Genomic DNA, 21026 nt, shown 5'->3' with positions numbered 1-21026 from the left:
AAGGTACGTTTAAACGTCAAGAACTCGTCCATAACACGTGATCAAACATCTTGAATCCATGATTCCAATTCAGGGAGAGTTAGTTTCCAAGTCAAGGAAAGTTAAAAGTTGAGTCTAGAAGTTCAAGAAGGGAGTCAAAGTAAGTGTTTAAAGCTTTCCAAGAGTCTTTGTTGAATGTTTTAACTTCATTTTAAGGCTCAAGTTTCAAGTTATGTTAAGAGTTTCAAGTTAAGTCAAGAGTTTAAAGTTGAGTTCATTCTCAAAAGTTATTAGGGAACTATGAATTCCCAAAGAAGTTTCTAAATGTTTTAACATTTGAGTAAGAAAGGAACTATGATTCCAAAAGAGCCTTTGGGCTAGTTTTCAAAAAAGAGGAACATCGATTCCAAGTGAGCCTTCGGGCAAAGTTTTGAGTAATTATCTCAAATAAAGAAAGATGTGTTCAAAACACTTATGAGCTAAGTATTTTTGGGAGTAGTCTTGAGCACCGAATTGGGGACACGAGTTCATATAAACTCAACTCTCCATAAGAACCATGCGCCAACATGAGAGTTAACGGGTCATACTCTTTAGATGAATCCGTAAAGTTAAGCTAGTGGATCCACTTAGTAAAGTTAGCTTCCTATATCACGACAAGGTATAGGATGGTCCTCGGGCAACGTAAGGTAAAACGTTGTATCATCACTAGGGCTCATAATGGTGATTGTCGGTTGAAAGAGTCTCCCACTAAAGTTATATTACTTTTATATAAGTAAAGTTGAGTTGTTATTGTTTTATCTTTAACAAGCTAAGTTGTTTACACTATTTTGCAAGCTTTATATATTGCATGTGTCATTTTTCTTTATATATTGAGTTCAGTTATTCATGAGTTGAACAGAGCCAAGGTAACAGTTCGTTTGTACTCTTTTCAAGCTTAAGTTGTGGTTTATCTTTCCAGCTCGCATACTCGTACATACAATGTACTGATGCCAGTTGGCCTGCATCTTATTATGATGCAGACATAGGTACCCAGGGCCAGCAGCTGGTTCGCCATTGATCCAGTTGAGTACTTCCAAGTCAGTGGTGAGCCTCTTTATGTTCCGGAGGACTCGATTATGTTGATTTTTTAGTTTAGTTTTATTAGGATGTTGCGGGGTCTGTCCCAACATCCATCTCAGTTTTATAGAGGCTTCATAGACTGTCAGTTAGTTAGTTTGGAGTCTCTCATCTACGTATATATGTAAATATTCTATTTTGAGACTCGAGTTGCCTTTTTGGCTAGATTTTATTTCAGTGAGATTGGTTTAAAACCTTGCATGTCCCACATACGAGAAATGGTCACAAATAGAGTTGAACCAAGTAACATTGCAAAGGCATAATGATAGTAGGGTCGGTATATCCCCGCCCTCCGAACCGGACGTGAGAGTCTCCCTTCATCCGGCTCTCTGCAGGGGAATCTCCACTCACTGCTTCCCCTAATATCCTCCCTTTTCCACTTCATGGGGGTTTACAGGAGATCCCAGAGGCTCGCTCGGAAAGGCTGCTATACCATACACATTGCATTGAGTTTTCCGTTGAGTTAAGAAAGCCAGTCCAAGGGTTCGCTTGGGGGCCAGCAATGGTCTTCGAGTGCCAGCCACGTCCAGGGTGTTGGCTCGGGGCATAACAAACTTGGTTTCAGAGCAAGTTCAAAAGTCCTAGGGAGTCTATGAAGCCGTGTCTTTAGAGTCCTAGTTATCGGTATGAAGCGCGCCACATCTATAATTGGGAGGCTACAATATTTAGGAAGATTTCTCACTTCTTTCACACTCATCTCGTGCGTTAGAGTTGATCTCTAAAAAGTTTCTGTCTAATCCGTGCTTACGCATGTTTCAGATAGTCATGCCTCCACGAAGAGTTGGCAGATGGTGTTTTCTTAGACGTTATGTTGATGAGCAAGAGTTACCATATGCCTCGGGAGTGCAACCACAAGGGGAAGTTTTTAATGTCGAGTTCAGAGAGGCAATTAGAATTCTGAGTCAAGCGGTACCTACTCAGATTGGTTAGCAAAGGGGAGTTCGACAGGAAGGAGCTGACACTTCTAGGATTCGTGAGTTCTTGGGGATGAATCCTCCGAGTTTCATGGGTTCAAGCACTACTGAGGATCTAGAGAACTTCATTGAGGAGCTGAAAAAGATTTTTGATGTGATGCATGTGGCATATACTGAGCGGGTTGAACTAGCTGCGTATCAATTGAAAGATGTTGCTAGAACTTGGTTTGACCAATGGAAAGGGGGCAGAGTTGAGAATACACCACCTGCGAGTTGGGCCTGTTTTAAGGAAGCTTTCTTGGGGCGTTTCTTTCCTCAAGAATTGAAAGAGGCCAAGGTACGTGAGTTCCTCACACTTAAGTAGGAGTCTTTGAGTGTTAATGAGTACAGTCTGAAGTTCACACAACTTTCCCGTTATGCTCCGGAGATGGTTGCAGACATGAGGAGTAGAATGAGTTTATTTGTTGCGGGATTGTCTCGATTGTCGAGTAAAGAAGGTAGGGCTGCAATGCTTATTGGGGACATGGACATATCAATGTTGATGGTCTATGTGCAACAAGTTGAGGAAGAAAAGCTGAGGGACAGAGAAGAGTTCAGAAATAAGAGAGCTAAGACCGGTAATGAGTCCGGGCAGCAGAAAGGTAATGCGAACCGTCCATCCTTTCAACAAAGGCAAAGGGGACCTGTTCCATCATCTGCTAGTGCACCTATACCCAGAAATAAAAGTGAGTACACTGGATAGAGTTCGTAGAATTTCAGAGCTGGACCTGCACAGTCTCAGAACAGTGTGGCACAAGGAAGTAACCAGGTTCTTGTATGTGCTAGGTGTGGTAGATTCCATCCAGGAAAGTGTCGTCAAGGCCAGATGGGTTGCTTTAAGTGTGGACACGAGGGTCACTTCATGAAGGAGTGTCCAAATAACAAGCAAGTTAGTGGAAATCTGGGCAGTAGGGCCCAATCCTCTTTAGTTGTCCCACCAGACAGGACGGCACCTAGAGGAGCTACTTCTAGTACCGGTGGAGGAGCAAATCGCCTCTATGTAATCGCTAGTCGCCACGAGCAAGAGAGCTCTCCGAATGTTGTCACTCGTAAGATCAAAGTCTTTGCTTTTGATGTATATGCTTTGCTAGACCCAAGAGCAAGTTTATCTATTGTAATTTCTTATGTTGCAAATAAGTTTGATGTTCTTCCTGAAAGAGTTTGTGAACCCTTTTGTGTTTCTACACCTGTTGGGGAGTCTATTCTAGCAGAAAGAGTTTATCGTGATTGTCTTGTTTCCATCAATCACAAGAGCACCATGGTTGATTTGGTTAAGTTAGACATGGTAGATTTCGATGTCATTCTAGGTATGGATTGGCTTCATGCTTGTTATGCATCGATAGATTGTAGAACTCGAGCAGTCAAGTTTCAGTTTCTGAATGAGCCAGTCATATAATAGAGTAGCAGTTCAGCAGTGCCTAAGGGTCGTTTTATTTCGTACCTTAAGGCGAGAAAGTTAGTCTCATAGGGTTGTATCTATCACGTAGTCCGAGTTATTGACTCTAGTGTTGAGATACCTCATTTGCAGTCAGTTCCTATAGTAGGAGAGTTTCCAGAAGTGTTTCCTAATGATCTGCCCGGAATTCCTCCTGAGAGAGAGATAGAGTTTGGCATAGATCTCATTCCAGAAACTCGTCCTCTCTCTATTCTGCCATATAGAATGGCATCAGCAGAGTTGAAAGATTTGAAGGAGCAGTTGAAAGATCTCCTAGAAAAGGGTTTCATTCGACCGAGTTTCTCACCTTGGGGTGCTCCGGTGTTGTTTGTGAGAAAGAAAGATGGTTTCCTTAGGATATGTATAGATTACCGCAAGTTGAATAGGGTTACCATCAAGAATAAGTACCCTCTTCCGAGGATTGATGATCTTTTCGATCATCTACAGGGTGCCACTTATTTTTCGAAGATTGACCTCAGGTCAGGTTATCACCAGTTAAGAGTAAGGGAATGTGATATTCCATAGACAACATTCAGAACCAGATATGGTCATTTTGAGTGTTTGGTCATGTCCTTTGGTTTGACCAATGCACCGGCAGCTTTCATGGACCTTATGAATAGAGTATTCAAACCTTATTTAGATGTGTTTGTTATCATTTTCATTGATGACATACTAATCTATTCAAGGAATGTAGAAGATCATGCTAGTCATCTCAGACTAGTCCTTCAAACTTTGAAAGATAAGGAGTTGTATGCTAAGTTCTCTAAATGTGAGTTTTGGCTTAAGTCTGTGGCGTTCCTAGGCCACATTGTGTCCGGTGATGGTATTATAGTTGATACTCAGAGAATTGAGGCAGTGCAGAATTGGCCTAGACCCATATCTCCAACAAAAATTAGGAGTTTCTTGGGATTAGCTGGCTATTAAAGAAGGTTTGTTGAAGGGTTCTCGTCTATTGCATCTCTTTTGACAAAGTTGACTCAGAAGACAGTGAAGTTTCAATGGTCTGAAGCTTGTGAGAAAAGCTTTTAGGAATTGAAAAAGATGTTGATTACAGCTTCAATTTTGACGTTACCAGAAGGTACTCAAGGTTTTGTGGTGTATTGTGATGCATCTAGAGTTGGTTTGGGTTATAACTTACGCCTCCAGACAGTTGAAGGTTCATGAGAAGAACTACCCAACCCATGACTTAGAGTTAGCTGCTGTAGTATTCGCTTTGAAGATATGACGTCACTACTTGTATGGTGTGCATGTTGATTTATTCATAGATCACAAGAGCCTTCAATATGTGCTTACTCAGAAAGAGCTTAATCTCAGACAGATGAGGTGGTTAGAATTACTTAAGGACTATGACCTGAGTATTCTTTATCACCCAGGTAAGGCTAATGTTGTTGCTGATTCTTTAAGCAGGTTGTCTATGGGTAGCACCGCCCATATTAAAGAAGAGAAGATAAAGTTAGCAAAAGATGTGCACAAATTGGCATGTTTGTGAGTCAGCCTTATAGACTCCGCTGAAGGGGGAATAGAAGTGACAAGCAGGGCCAAGTCATCCCTAGTGTCAGAAGTGAAAGAGAAACAAGACCAAGATCCCATTTTGCTTGAGTTGAAGCCAAATGTTCAAAAGTAAAGAGTATTAGCTTTTGAACAAGGGGGAGATGGTGCTTTGAGATTTCAAGGTAGATTGTGTGTGCCTATGGTAGATGGACTCCAAGAGAGGGTGATGGATGAAGCTCACAGCTCCAGATATTCCATTCATCCAGGTTCCACGAAGATGTATCGTGACTTGAGAGAAGTTTATTGGTGGGTTGGCATGAAGAAGGGCATTGCAGAGTTTGTTGCTAAGTGTCCAAATTGCCAACAAGTGAAAGTTGAACACCAAAGGCCCGTTGGTTTAGCTCAGAGGATAGAACTTCCGGAATGGAAGTGGGAGATGATCAATATGGATTTCATCACAGGGTTGCCAAGGTCTCGTAGACAACATGATTCTATTTGGGTAATTGTCGACAGAATGTCAAAGTCAGCCCATTTTCTACCGGTAAAGACTACCAATTCATCAGAAGATTATGCCAAGTTATATATTCAAGAGGTGATGAGACTTCATAGAGTCCCGGTCTCCATTATTTTAGATAGAGGTGCACAGTTCATTGCACAGTTCTGGAAATCTTTTCAGAAAGGCTTGGGTTCCAAGGTGAACTTGAGTACTGCCTTTCATCCTCAGATTGATGGGCAAGTCGAGCGTACTATTCAGAATTTAGAAGATATGTTGAGGGCTTGTGTGATCGATTTCAAAGGTAATTGGGAGAAGAACAGTTATCACTCCAGCATCCAAATGGCTCCATACGAAGCTCTTTATGGGAGAAGATGTAGATCTCCTATTGGATGGTTTGAAGTTGGTGAAGCAGGGTTGATAGGACCAAATTTAGTTCACCAAGCTATGGAGAAGGTGAAAGTGATTCAAGAGAGATTGAAAACGGCACAGAGTCGCCAGAAATCCTACACTGATGTTAGGAAAAGGGCGTTAGAGTTTGAAATAGATGATTGGGTATATTTGAAAGTTTCACCCATGAAAGGGGTTATGAGGTTTGGTAAGAAGGGGAAACTTAGTCCCCGATATATTGGACCTTACCGCATAGCCAAGAGGATTGGCAACGTTGCATATGAGTTGGAGTTGCCGTAAGAACTAGCAGTGGTTCATCTGGTATTTCATATCTCCATGTTGAAGAAGTGCATAGGTGATCCTTTATTGATCCTGCCTACTGAAAGTGTTAGGATCAAGGATAACTTATCTTATGAGGAGATTCCTGTGCAAATTCTAGACCATCAAGTTCGTAGGTTGAGAACGAAGGATGTAGCATCAGTCAAGGTCCTTTGGAGGAACCAATTTGTTGAGGAAGCCACTTGGGAAGCCGAAGAGGATATAAAGAAGAGATACCCATATCTCTTTGAATCCAGAGGAAATGTAGACTAAGGTATTAATTTCCTTCTTAATGCTCTTTAAATTTTAGTGAGCAAGTGGTTGCTTGTTGTTGTTTGCATGAATTGCTAGTTAGGTGTTTGAGTTTGATGTTACACCCTTAGCCGTGTTAGAGTAATCTCATTCGAGGACGAATGTTCCCAAGGGGGAGATATTGTAACATCCGACAATTTGAAATAACTATGAAGAGGCTTAGAATTGGAAATTTTCATTTTTGGAAAGAATTCAAAAATCTGGAAAATTTGGCTAAGTATGGAAAATAATGAATTTTTGGCCAAATTTGAATAGTTATAACTCCTAGCTCAGTATGATATAGGTGTGGTTCCAGTTATGGTTGCAAAGTTCATGGATTGGTCTTTCCAACTCCATCGAGTTTGCTCGTTTCTGAGTTCGTATGAGCGAGTTATGCCCTTTGAAAGTTGGGCAGTTGGCAGGGAATCCGTTCGGAAATTTGTAAGGGCATTTTGGTCTTTTCCCTATCCTTTTCTTTTGGATATATATGAGTGTGTTGGACTGATTTTGATCAGTTTTTCTCATTTTTAAAGAGTGAAAGTAAGGGTTTAAGAGTGAAGAGGAGAAGGAGAGGAAAAAGAGAAGATCAAGCTAGGTTTCGTTAAAGATCGTCGTGTTTTTCTTCGGGGGTGATCCCTATTAAGGTATGTGAGTTCATAGTGTTGGGTTGGTTCTTTCCCCCACATGCCAAGCTCGTTTAATTTCGAGAAAAGATTGATTGTGTTTGATTGAAGTTGTTGGTTGGAATTGTTGAAGTTGTAGTTGTGTTGTGTTGTAGTTCTTGTTGGTTTGGTGTATGTTTCTGGTGGTGTTTTTGAGTTGAATCTATTGTATGTTAAGGTTTTTGATGATTCTAAGTGTTTGGGGGATAAAGCTTTGAAGTTTAGAAGGTTTAGAGTTGGAGAAAAGGAAAAGAAAAGTCAAGTTTTAGGGGGAAAAGGTCTGGGGCGTCGCGCCAGCCAGCGCCCCCCAAGAGGGACTCTGAGGTCCAGCCCTTGGGGCGACGCCCCTACCAGACCTCTCTGAAGTTGGAGGTCTGGCGCTCCGCGCCTCTCAGAGCGCCAAGTCTTCCCATTCTTTTCACACTTTCTCATGCATGTTCCTAGGTATTGTACCTATGTTCCCTAGTTGTTTCCAACACTCCAAGGTACGTTTAAACGTCAAGAACTCATCCATAACACGTGATCAAACATCTTGAATCCATAATTCCAATTCAAGGAGAGTTAGTTTCCAAGTCAAGGGAAGTTAAGAGTTGAGTCTAGAGGTTCAAGAAGGGAGTCAAAGTAAGTCTTTAAAGCTTTCCAAGAGTCTTTGTTGAATGTTTTAACTTCATTTTAAGACTCTAGTTTCAAGTTAAGTCAAGAGTTTCAAGTTAAGTTAAGATTTTCAAGTTAAGTCAAGAGTTTAAAGTTGAGTTCATTCTCAAAAGTTATTAGGGAACTATGTATTCCCAAAGAAGTTTCTAAATGTTTTTACATTTGAGTAAGAAAGGAACTATGATTCCAAAAGAGCCTTTGGGCTAGTTTTCAAAAAGGAGGAACATCGATTCCAAGTGAGCCTTCGGGCAAAGTTTTGAGTGATTATCTCAAATAAAGAAAGATGTGTTTAAAACACTTATGAGCTAAGTATTTTTAGGAGTAGTCTTGAGCACCGAATTGGGGACATGAGTTCATATAAACTCAACTCTCCATAAGAACCATGCGCCAACATGGGAGTTAACGGGTCATACTTTTTAGATGAATCTATAAAGTTAAGCTAGTGGATCCACTTAGTAAAGTTAGCTTCTTATATCACAGCAAGGTATATGATGGTCCTTGGGCAAGGTGAGGTAAAACGTTGTATCATCACTAGGGCTCATAGTGGTGATTGTCGGTTGAAAGAGTCTCTCACTAAAGTTATATTACTTTTATATAAGTAAAGTTGAGTTGTTATTGTTTTATCTTTAACAAGCTAAGTTGTTTACACTATTTTGCAAGCTTTATATATTGCATGTGTCGTATTGCTTTATTTATTGAGTTCAGTTATTCATGAGTTGAACAGAGCCAGGGTAAGAGCTCCTTTGTACTCTTTTCAAGCTTAAGTTGTGGTTTAGCTTTCCAGCTCGCATACTCGTACATTCAATGTACTGATGCCAGTTGGCCTGCATCTTATTATGATGCAGACAGGTACCCAGGGCCAGCAGCCAGTTCGCCGTTGATCCAGTTGAGTACTTTCGAGTCAGTGGTGAGCCTCTTTGTGTTCCGGAGGACTCGATTATGTTGTTCTTTTAGTTTTGTTTTATTAGGATGTTGTGGGGTCTGTTCCAACATCCATCTCAGTATTAAAGAGGCTTCATAGACAGTCAGTTAGTTAGTTTGGAGTCTCTCATCTATGTATATATTTAAATATTCTATTTTGAGACTCGAATTGCCTTTTTGGCTAGATTTTATTTCAGGCAGGTTGGTTTAAAACCTTGCATTGCATTGAGTTTTCTGCTGAGTTAAGAAAGTCAGGCCAAGGGTTCGCTTGGGGGCCAGCAATGGTCTTCGAGTGCCAGCCACGTCCAGGGTGTAGGCTTAGGGCGTGACAGAACAGTCTTGAGATGAGTAGTATCACTGAAGTTCTTGAGTTCCCAAGTATTGAGTTCTAACTATGGTTATTGAAAACCTTGCATTGAGTTGTTCATTCCCATCACTCGGCATGAACTATATTTTAAAGAGTCTTTTACAAATGTTTAAACTTTGTTTTAAGACTTAAGTTTTGAGTTCAGTTAAGAGTAAAGTTGAAGTTCATTTCTTCAAAAGTATATGGGGACTATGTATTCCCAAAAGAGTTTAAAATGTTTTCACATTTAAATAAGAATGGAAAACTGAGATTTTCAAAAGAGCCTTTGAGCTAGTGTTTTGGTAAAGAGCCTTTGAGCTAGTTTTTTCAGTAAAGAGCCTTTGGGCCAGTTTTTAGTTAAAGAGTAAATGCTTTCACAGTAAAGCAAGAGAGGAAACCTTGATTTCCAAGATAGCCTTTGAGCTATGTTTTTGAGCAATTATCTCAAATCACAAAAAGAGTTTTGTTTCTACAAATATATGAGCTAAGTATATTTTGGGAGAAGTATTGAGCACCGATATGGGGATGCGAGTTCAGATAACTCAAGTCTCCATAACCATGTAGCCATCATGGGCAGAAAAAGGATCATACTTTTTAGATGATTACTTAGTGCTTTTTAGCATACACTAGTGGATCCACTTAGTAGTTCAGGTTCTATACCGATGGCAAGGTATAAGACGGTCCTTGGCAACGTGAGGTAAACGTTGTACCATAACTTAGGCTCATAGTGATGGTTGTCGGTTAGATAATCTCCCACAAAAGTTATTGTATTCTTATGTACACATAATTGTATTTTTACATACATTTCAGAGTTATGTTGTATCTTTGCATACACACAGAGTTGACAACATGTTTTTAAACAATTTGTTTCGTTATATTGCACTTGTTTTAAATTGCTTTATATTGAAATGAGTTCAGTCATATTGAGTTGAGTATCTAGAGTTGAGTACCCAGAGTCGAATATCATATCTTTGAGTTGACTATATAATCTCTAAGTTGAGTATCTTATCCTTGAGTACTTCCAAGTTGAGTAAGTTTGAGTAGTTTTGAGTATCATTGAGTAGTTCTTGAGTTGAATAAGTTTGAGAAGAGGTAAGTATGTTTCCTTTTTAACAAGTTTCAAGCTTATGTTTATGCTTTAGAATTCCTCTTACATGCTCGTACATTCCACGTACTGAGCCATTTAGCCTGCATCTTCTCATGATGCAGACATAGGTATTCAGGATCATCAACATGAGCTTCGTTGATACATCCCGAAGTTCGAGTTAGCTATGGTGAGCCTCCTTGTTTCCAGAGGATGTCATATACTTTTCAGTTTAGTAAGGATGTCGTGGGTCTTGTCCCGACTTCCATCTTTATCAGTTAGAGGCTTCATAGATAGTCAGTATAGTTGAGAAGTCTGTATTATTCATTTTTTTTATTAAATGTTTTAAAGACTTAAGTTGCCTATTTTATGGCGAGTTGAATATATTATTTTTATTCTAAGTTGTTCATTTCAGTTAAAGTTTTGAAAAGTTGAGTATTTTGAATTTTATGCAGTTTTAAGCTTTTGCATGCTTAAGTTAGTCTTCCGCTTGTAGTCAGCGAGGATGAGGGTTTGCTTGGGGACCAACAATGGTTCTCAAGTGCCGGTCACGTCCAGGGTGTAGACTTGGGTCGTGACAAGTTACATTACTAACCACTCTTGTGGTGTATCAGTCATGTTCAGTATTATTGATCTGAACCCTAAAGATACCAACAAAACATAACAAAACTCAATTAAAGAGTCAAGATAGATGCCAAAAAAATGAAGTTACATTCTGATTTATATAACACAACACAAGAAGGATAATGATGGAGATGAAGAACATAATTCATAGTCACAGCTCACAGCCTGAGGATAATAAAACTAAAGGGGTTACACCTGAGATCATTTTGGTCACGGGCTAAGGAAAATTAAACCAACATTCTATAGTCAATCAGAAAGTAGCAGCTTTAATTTGTTTATGTAAGAAAATGTACGTAGAGAGGAAAATTTTTCAGTGTTTTAAAAATGGAAAAAAAGGTCTTATTTATAGCCATTTACAGCAAAGAACGTGTCTGTTCAGACCCAATTTTCCAGAACGTTGTGTCTTTTGGGAAAAGTAACGACTTTTCGGAAGGAACAAGTCCTTTCAGAACGTTTTTACCGTTACACGTGAATTTCAAATAAATTCCATTACGCCAAATTAATTCTGTTATTTAACTGATATTCTGAATTAATTTATAAGAGAAAGGAAATGAATTAAAAATATTGATTAAATAAATTTTGTCGAAAGTTCTTAACTTTAAAGACTTGCGATGGTAAGGTATTAGTACTAGACGAGGCGATAGCCCTAAGGTCACAAGCTATCAAGATTATGATTGAAGACGATTGTGTTTCAAACTTCATTCCCCTGCCTAATGTCCATAGCAAAACAATGACCAAATTAAAGTGATTGAATACTGGAAGAGACATTCGGAGGAAGGCATTTCCAAAGACATATTTATGGATTTTGACAATTGTTCAATTTTCCTATTTTAATGGTGGTGATATTTCAGGTAGAATAAGGGAACAACATATAGATGATCTGAGGTATGTTTTGATAAATAGTTGGTCGCAATTTAGGCAGGAAACTCTCATACCTAATAATTCACGTATAAAACTTGAAAAAACAGAATGCTTTAGATTTCACACGTGATAACATAGTTTTATTTTATTTTATTTTTACTAGATTATTTGTTGCAGCATAAAAATTATTCAGTTTTTATACATATATCATTGAAATTTACTTAATAACAAAAATCATTGAAGTTTACTAAGGAATCAGAAGTTTTAGATAATTGAGATTGCTCAGGTTTAATAATTTATCAAATGTTTGAACAAATTTAGAGGATAACTTATTCACATTTTCTATAATTTGAAGTTGAAATTTATTTGACCATCCACAAGAGTGGTTAGTAATAGTAACTCATCATAAATGTTTTTTTCCTCCCTTTTACGCTAGATAACAAAGAGTAGAAAATGTTAAAATAATTATTTTTGTAATAAAAAATTCATTCAACTTTGCTAATTATAAGTATCATATAATAAAAGGTCCATTTCATTTTAAGCTAGATTACAAAGAGTTCAATTTTGCCTCATTCTTGGTCTAACATATGCACTTAATTAAAGATGTGTAATGCAGAAAGATGTAGAATTTTGCCTCGTTCCGTGAATAAATTAGTGCATTAATTAAGAAGCTCACATATATGGGAGAAAATAGAGACGAATTTATTATTTTATTTTTGTAAATTTAAAATTATGGATTCATATATAATACTCTGTTGTAGTTTTAATAAAATTTTACATATAAATAAACAATCAAGGAAAAAATTAGATTTTTACCTAGTCACACAAGTAGGGTTAGACAAAAAATTGTAATGAAAGGCAAAATTGAACAATTTCTAGTATTGTATAGATAAATTTAAACTTTTTCTTTTTTTTCCTATTAAGTAACTCATTGTTAATTAGGGAGTATATAATCATTTATTATGAGTTACAATATTAACCACTCTTGTGGAGTATCAGTCATGTTCAATATTATTGATCTGAAACCTAACAGATACCAACAAAACATAACAAAACTCAATTAGAGAGTTAAGATAGATGCCAAAAAAATGAAGTTACATTCTGATTTAAATAACACAACACAAGAAAGATAATGATGGAGATGAAGAACATAATTCATAGTCACAACTCACAGCCTAAGGATAATTAAAACTAAAGGGGTTACACTTGAGATCATTTTTGTCACAGGCTGAGGATAATTAAACCAACGTTTTATAGTCAATCAGAAAGTAGCAGCTTTAATTTGGGCACGAGTTTCCGTCTTTAGAATCTGAATCAAGTTGTATAACCAAATCACGAATGTGTGGTTGTGTCATGAATGTTGTCTTTGTACCTTTCTTGCGTAACGACAAGGACATGCCATCACATTGCCTCTTCTTCGTATCTGGAGGCTGGACATCGTCAACTGATTTCAGAAACGAGTGATGCAAGAGCATGTCTGCACTCCAACGCGCGCTTGGATTCCTGACTAGACAATTATTCAGGAAATCTTTTGCCTTGGTAGACAGTTTGGGATTCTCAAAATTTGGTTCTGAATTGGAAAATTCCCATAGGGGTTTCCCAGTGATCATCTCGTAAACAGTGCATTCAAGTGACCAAATATCAACTCCTGGGCCGTACTCCTTCTTAAGTAGAGCTTCAGGTGCCATTACCTTTTAGTTCCTCTGTGCCCCACGTTCTCTTTCCAGTTCTGCTTGAATGTTATGGAAAGTCCGAAATCAACTATCTTTGCGACCTCGGCCATACCATTATCACCATCATCAGAAGTAAGAAGAATGTTTTGGGGCTTTATGTCTCAATGAATGATCCCTGTTTTGTGAATCAAACTTATCCCTAAAACAACATTTTTGGTGTACTTTTGGACTTGAAACTCAGGCAATCCTCATTCATCAATACGATCAACTAGGCTTCCAGCTGGGGCAAATTCGAGCAGCAAATTGTAAAGATATAAGTCATCTTCAAAGGTTACATTAAATCCAAAACATCAAATAATTTGAGGACAATCCTTAAACATTCTTAAGAATTCCCTTTCATTTCGAAGAGACTGAGAGCGGTTCAACATACAATATTTAACGACAATGAGAGATGGTATCATAAGAGAAGGGTAATCAGTAGAAGCCAATGATACAAAACCATTAGCTTCCTTTCCCCAATGTTCTACCTCTCTGCCACTTAAATTTCGCTTGTTTTTCCTCCATTACAATTATTTCACAGTGTTCAAGTTTTACAAATTATAGAAATAATTTATAACTATATTTGTTTACGTCCTTAATTGTTTTTTCCTATTGTAATTCATTATTAGGTGAAATCTAACTTATTTATTGGCTTATGTAAAAATAAAGAAAATTAAATAGAGGTTGTAACAAACGCTAAAATGGTTGTAGTAATTTTCTCAACTCAACAACCAAACAATAGAGAGAACAAACTAACAAGCTTTGATTTATACGAAAATGAGCAATTACAGTATGAAGAACTCGAACAATAATAGTAACTATAAAGAAGACGGGATGAGGGAACTAAGAGAGAATTGGGGATGAGAAGCACAGTCTTTGCCTAAGCATAATCATAATTTGCATAAACCTATTTTGCTCTCACTAGTCTTTATTTATCAACCCGGATCCCACACATAGTCACTTAATTCGGTGTTGGGCGTCTTTGCCAATACTGGTCTAGGACCATTCATAACAATACTCCCAACTCCAATAAGAACCTTGTCCTCAAGGTTCGAGTAGACATGAGCATCCCCTCGTATAGTCAGATTGGTAAGCAACAATGAAGCAACTTCATTGGCAACCTGGAGTACTGTAGACATGGTGGTCTCATTATTGCTTAGCTGCTGATAAACATGGCAAAAATGTATACTAATGTGAGATTTTTCCAAAAGAGCAATGCACTTAATGATATCCTCCAAACTTGTCGAAGCACTATTGGCAGCCACATAAGGGAACTTTGTCATATTTTGTAGCATAGATGCCAAATAGAAGTTGCAATGTCCTTGATCTCATTCCATTCTTTCTTACCATTAGTCTTTTTTTTATCAAATGAAATAATTCCAGGATTGACCAAAATGTAGGTAGTACTGCCAGATAATGGGATGCTGAGAATTTCACCAAGGCTACTGATAGGATCAAAATGAGATCCAAAAGCACTCGAAACATCATAAAAATAGTACTTTGTACCATGCTCTTGTCAATGCTACAATTGTTCACCTCGAAGTACTGAGCAATAGTTGTCAAAGCTCTCCTTCTGCCAAATCTCTCCACTAGAGTAGATAACAACAAATTACAACCATGGTCTTTCTGATTCACTATAAAACTCTTCCGCATTATCAAATTGAGTTCAGTTATAACTTGCCTTGCAACCACACATTTGTTCAAAAGGATAACAAAAATTAATGCATTACCTAAGCCATGATGTAATTTATGACGCACAACCGACTCTACTATCTCTATGATCCCATAAAGTGTGTAACAAGCAGAGTACATGTCACGACCCGAGTCTACACCCTGGACGTGGCCAGCACTTAAGAACCATTGCTGGTCCCCAAGCAAACCCTCATCCTGGATGACTACAAGCGGAAGACTAACTTAAGCATGCAAAAAATGAAATAAAAGTTCATAAAACTTAAATTCAAAATTTAACTCAAATGAAAACTCTAAATAATAAAATATATTCAACTCTCCCCAAAATTGGCAACTTAAGTCTATGAAATAAATAAATAATACAGACTTCTCAACCATAATGACTATATATGAAGCCTCTAACTGATAAAAATGGAAGTCGGGACAAGACCCACAACATCCTGACTAAACTAAAATGTAAATGAAATCCTCCGAAAACAAGGAGGCTCACCATAGCTAACTCAAACTTCCAGATATATCAATGAAGCTCCTGTTGATGATCTTGAATACATGTGTCTGCATCGTGAGAAGATGTAGGCCAAATGGCTCAGTACGTGGAATGTACGAGCATGTAAGAGGAATTCTAAAGCATAAACATAAGCTTGAAACTTGATAAAAGGGAAACATACTTACCTCTTCTCGAACTTATTCAACTCAAGGAATACTTAAGGATACTCAAAACTACTCAACTTAGAAGTATTCAAGGATAATATACTCAACTCAGAGATTAGATACTCAACTCACAGATATTATATTCAACTCTAGGTACTCAACTCTGGATAACTGAACTCATTTCAATATAATACAATTTAAAGCAAGTGCAATATAAAGAAACAAACTGTTTAAAAACATGTTGTCAACTCTGTGTGTATGCAATGATACAACATAACTCTGAAATGTATGTAAAAATACAAATAATTTGATGTATATAAAAATACAAAATACTATTGTGGAGTTTCTCTAACCAACAACCATCACATAAGAGCTATAGTGATGATACAACGATCTACCTCACGCTGCCAGCACATCCTATACCCGGCCAAAGGTATAGGATCTGAACTACTAAGTGGATCCACTAGTCTATTGTGAAAAGGGTTCATCTAAAAAGTATGATCCTTTTCTACCCATGGTGGCTACATGGTTTTACGGAGACGTGAGTTATCTGAACTCATGCTCACCCCCAATTCGGTGCTCAATACTACTCCCAAAATATTCTAGTTCTTATGTTTTAAAAAAACATACTTCTTCTGTGATTTGAAATTAATGCCCAAAAACTTAGCTCTATCTTGGAAATCAAAGTTTCCCCTCTTGCTTCATTTAGAAAGCGATTACTTTTTCTGAAAACTAGCCCGAAGGCTCTTTGGAAATCTCAGTTTCCGTTCTTATTTAAATGTGAAAACATTTCGAATCTCTTTGGGAATACTTAGTCCCCATATACTTTTGAACAAAAGAACTTCAACTTTACTCTTTACTGAACTCAAAACTTAAGTCTTAAAACAAAGTTAAAATGTTTGTAAAAGACTTCTTAAAATGTGGTTCATGCCGAATTATGGTCGTGAACGACTCAATGCAAGGTTTTCAACAACCGTAGATAAAACTCAATACTTGGAACTCAAGAACTTCAATAATACTACTCACTTCAAGAATGCTCAACTATGAGGGTTCATGCGGAATTTATGAGCATGAACTACTCAACTCAAGGACTCAAGGATATTTCTCATCTCAAGAATGCTCGACTTATAGGATTCATGCAGAATTATGGACATGAATAACCCAACTCAAGGACTTCATGGGTAACATGTAATAGTTCCATGATTAGGAATGTAATCTCAAAGGGGTTAGAAACTCAATACTTAAGACTTAGGACATAGAGATATTACTCCTCTCATAGATACTCAACTTATGGAGTTCATGCGGAATTTAATGGCATGAACGACTTGACTCGTAGGTCTACATAACATTATGGAACTCATGATACAACTCTTCTTATTCTCATACTTACTTCCTCAAAACTTAGTTCAAATCAATAGTTGATCTCAAAGGATTCACAATTGAACTCAAAGGCTTCCTTGAATTCTACTTTTAACTCTCTCTTGAATGTGAATTATGAATTCAAGAGTTATGGTTCATGATATGAAAGATCTCATGATGAAAAGTAGACTCATGAATACATTCTCCTCACTCTCATGCTCACTTACTTGAGTCTTGAAACAAGTTACTAGAAGTTGTAGAAGACTCCACAAAAAGACTCAAAGGGACTTTCTTAGAATGTTCGAAAGAATTTTCAAAACTTAACTCTCAACTCTACATTGAATTTGAATTATGAATTCAAGGTTATTATCATGTTAGGAATGATTTTAGGTGTTTATAAGTAGCTTATAGTAGTTAGAATCGAAAAAGAGTGAATATGCACTTTAAATGAACTCAAACGGGGTAATCGACGACAAATTGGATGGGGCAAGCGACCCTGGCGCTATGGGTGGCGCGGGGCGCCAGCCCCTAAACTTCAGAGGAGGGTTTGGGGCGCTCTGGCTGGCGCATCGCGCCAAGCCCCAACCCAGAAAATCCAACGAAATTCTTTGCTCGTTTTCTCACCCTATTTCGCCTAGAATCGAATGGTTTCTTCCCCAATCACTTGGATTCGATTACTTAACATAAGTACACTCTAATCTACTCAATACAGCCCTAAAAACACTCACTTTAATCTCAAGAAAATCATCAAAACCCAACACAACAAGATTTAGAATGAACTTCAAGAACACCTATAAAAAACTCATCAAGAACTCAAATCTCTCAACTTCAAGAATGAAATATGTGCTGAAAATAACATGTTTGGAGTGTGGGTGAACAAACCCAACACTATGGAAGCTTACATACCTCTTAGGGATCAAACCCATGGCGACAACCCGCAACAACTCTCAAGAATTTCGACGAACGCCTTGATCCTTTCTCTTTTCTCCTCTTTTCTCTTCTTGAACTCTCAACTAAAATCCTAGGCGTAAACTAGGATTATAAAACTGAAAAACGAATTAAATCTGATTTGGAAAGGAAAAGACCAAAATACCCCTCTAAAATCCGGTTTTGCCTTTCCTTATCTAGATAGCCCAACTTCGAATGGACATATCTCGCTCATACGAACTCGAAACTGAGCAAACTAGGTGGCGTTGGAAAGATAATTCAAAGATCTTTCCTACGGTATATGGTAGAACAGATAACTCATCCTGAGATATGAGTTATGGTCGTTTGAAGTTGACCCAAAACTCATACTTAGCTTAACTTGCAAAATTTCAGATTTTGCAATTTCCAATTTAATTCTTTTTGGAACTCAAGGTGCTACATCTAGTGAACTTAACACTTAAGAAATTTTAATTCCTTGGTAAAATCCTACTCACAACGAAGGATGGTTCGAGTCTTAGCTCAAAAAATTTCAGGGGTGTTACAGTACACAACCTTCACCTTGTATAATGTCCTTGACACTTTTACCTCCCACACCTGTACCATGCCAACGAGAGCAGTGATACAGCGAAGATGCAACACTGATGTTTGCTCGAAGTTGGCGACCAAAATGTCATGTTGTACCACATAATATTCAGCGAAGACCAGTGAATATGCAATTAAAGGACATGTTAATGCATTGCATTTATCGACAATAGAGAACACCTTGAACCAGTTGGACTTTACACATCCAAGTTGTCCAGGATCCCACACTCTACTCATAGAATTTGAATACACAATTAAGAAAAACATGTCATTACATCCCAACAATAGTAGTTCCTCCACGTTCTCTTTATATAACCGGTTAGAGCCATAAATCCGAAATCTATTCTTGGATCCCATACACAAAGATCCACTGCACTTATGGGAACAGTTACAATAAGCATAATTAAATTGGCAGAAGGAATAAATGGAAATTGACTCAAAATATGCTGATCATTGAATCCCATAATATATTTTCCATTTTTAGCGGCAATAAACAATCCAACAACAAAATGCAACACACTAGTCGATATGGCACTCACGTACTCCAAAAAATATTCATCAAGAAATAAATCTGCCATACCCACCGTAAATGTCCCTAAATCAAACTTCCATTTAGGAGGCCCACTACCAAGAGAGTTAGTAACTACATATCTCGTTTCCATATCTTGTTCGAGATGTCCATTCAACATCATATCTTCTCGACCAACAAGAGGAATTAAAAGTGATACCCAAGTCGCAATTGGATATACTATTTCAGTAATTCGAATATGCATATTCGACAACACAGGTGCTTGCTTAGTAAAAGGAGCTAGAGTACCAGATGCATCCCTTTGAGGAGATTTGTCAAACAAAGCAACATTATCTAGTGATTTTTTCTCCTCCACACTATTCGATTCTTTCGTATCAGTTAACACCGAAGTAGGGAACTTGGTTTGCATACTAATATCTTTGCAGAATCCATAGTTAAGTTCAAGAATACTAGAGCTCACAGTTGTATGTTAATTTTCATCGAACACCTGACCTTCGGTAATGGAAGAAGATTACCGTACCAAATCTGATTATACTAATTTTGCATTCCCAATTTGAGGAGTTCCCAGGCCCTCAAGAGTTGCGATCTCAGCATCACTTCCTGTAAGCAATGCCAAGGAATCCACATTGGTATACTTCTCAGGCAATTTCTCGAGAAATGGTCTGCTTCTGTGTTTCCACTTGTGAAGGCATCTTCCAAGTCAGATAAGTATGTGACAGGGCTTAAATCTACAACTGCAGAGGGAGAGTTCATCGGAGGAACAAATGTAGTATAGCGAATATAGTCAATATAGGCTCGAAAAGTATCTGTCATACTCACTGAAGTTGTGCGTTGTGGAAATCGCATAAGCAATTTTTCCTTAAAATTCTTACAATCGAAGAATTACTTGTTACGATGCAACCACGTAAAGCAAGTAAGAGCTTCACCATCAAGGTAGAAATAAGGAAGAGGTAGTCAGTCCTTCTGGGAGAAGCCAAGGCAGGTGAAATACTGCTCGGCCCGAAGAATCCAACCCTCTGGATCGTTGCCACCATTGAATCGATCCAATACCGCCATTACCATTTGGAGTAAGAACAGTGAAAGCACCAATGTAACAAACACTAAAATGGTTGTAGTGATTTTCTCAACTCAACAACCAAACAATAGAGAGAACAAACTAACAAGCTTTGATTCATACGAAAACGAGCAATTACAATATGAAGAACTCGAACAATAACAGTAACTATAAAGAAGAAGGGATGAGGGAACTAAGAGAGAATTGGGGATGAGAAGCACAGTCTTTGCCTAAGCATAATCATAATTTGCATAAACCTATTTTGCTCTCACTAGTCTTTATTTATCGACCCGGATCCACACATAACCACTTAATTTAGTGTTGGGCCGCCTTGCCAATACTGGTCTAGGCCCATTCATAACATAGGTCTATCTTCAAGTTACAAACAGAAGAATAACAAACAACTAGTGCTTTTATTATATTTTTATTTTTTTACTCTTTTGATTTATTTTTACTTATTTTTTATATTAAAAATAGATGTCTAGTTTAGAAAATCAATGAATTATTTATCTTTTCTGTTCATTTTATTCTTGTTATTGGTTACTATTTTCTCTGTTTTAAAAAATGACCTTCTTTCCTTTTTTGCCTGTTTAAAAAAGAATGTCTCATTTCTTTTTTTTGGCAATACTTTAATTTCAGTTTTTCACGTAACATATTTAAGTCCACATATTAAATGATATTTTGATATATTTGACATAACTTTAATTTACTATCATAAAATAGAACTTTTTTCTTTATTTTCTTAAATTTCGTATCATGTCAAACTTTATCATTCTTGTCTAAACGAAGAGAGTACTATTTAGTATCTAATACATTTCCCAACATATGAAATTTAATGGATTCAAAAGGTAATATAATAATATTATCTCTGTTATTAATTGTTAGCTGTATGTCAAACAAAAGGA

The 21026-nt window shown here is 37.5% G+C and overlaps 1 protein-coding gene and 1 pseudogene across 1 annotated transcript in view; one reads left to right on the top strand and one right to left on the bottom strand.

Annotated features, from left to right (window-relative positions):
* LOC125840269 (uncharacterized protein At2g23090-like) overlaps positions 1 to 21026 on the top strand; it is a 376400-nt gene that overhangs the window by 127945 nt on the left and 227429 nt on the right. The window lies entirely within an intron of this gene.
* LOC125840110 (mitogen-activated protein kinase kinase kinase 20-like) lies at positions 12896 to 13855 on the bottom strand (annotated as a pseudogene).

Source organism: Solanum verrucosum, unplaced genomic scaffold (genome assembly GCF_900185275.1).
Source record: "Solanum verrucosum unplaced genomic scaffold, falcon-dt-bn FXZP01000180.1, whole genome shotgun sequence".
Lineage (NCBI taxonomy): Eukaryota > Viridiplantae > Streptophyta > Magnoliopsida > Solanales > Solanaceae > Solanum > Solanum verrucosum.
The sequence above is the reverse complement of the archived record's forward strand: the minus strand, read 5'-3'. Positions and strand labels throughout refer to the sequence as shown.